Below are 651 nucleotides of genomic sequence, written 5' to 3'. Positions count from 1 at the left end.
TCCCTCCTTGCTTGCTTTATGTCCACCAGTACCCAAGCATCCTGTTCTTTCTTATTCCTATCTTAACTCCCAACATCTTTTAAAACCTAGATTTAAACTCACTTCAGTGAGTTTATTCTACTCTTAGCCTCTTTTAGCTAAGTTTTCTAGTCTAACCCTGGTGTGGTGCTGCAGAATAAGTGCTGAGCTGCTAACCAAAAGATCGGTAGTTCGCAAACCCTATACAGGGTCTCTGTGAATTGGAACTGAATCGATGGCACTTAATAACAACAACGGCATCAAACATAGATGACCCAGAACCCACTTTGGCTCACCTGAGTCCTTGTGCATATGAGGGTTATTCATTCTTGAGAGCCTCAGTTTCCCTCATTTGTATAATGGAACTAATAATCTTTCTTATACAGTTTTGTGAAAAGCCCCATGCTATCTCAATTTTATTCAACCACTAATTAAAGTCTGCACCACACATTAGGGCTATAGATGAATATGTTATTGTGTTCTGGTAAAGATAAATAAGAAGGCAAAGCATTTTGAATACACAGAACTTCATGGGAGTAGAGGGGCATCCGTTTATTAGCTTGGGTAGGGAGAGAAGGTGCATTTACAAAGACTTCCAAAGGAAAGCCATATTTGAGTTGAGTTTGAAGAACA

Source organism: Chrysochloris asiatica, unplaced genomic scaffold (assembly GCF_000296735.1).
Source record: "Chrysochloris asiatica unplaced genomic scaffold, ChrAsi1.0 scaffold00015, whole genome shotgun sequence".
Lineage (NCBI taxonomy): Eukaryota > Metazoa > Chordata > Mammalia > Afrosoricida > Chrysochloridae > Chrysochloris > Chrysochloris asiatica.
The sequence above is the reverse complement of the archived record's forward strand: the minus strand, read 5'-3'. Positions refer to the sequence as shown.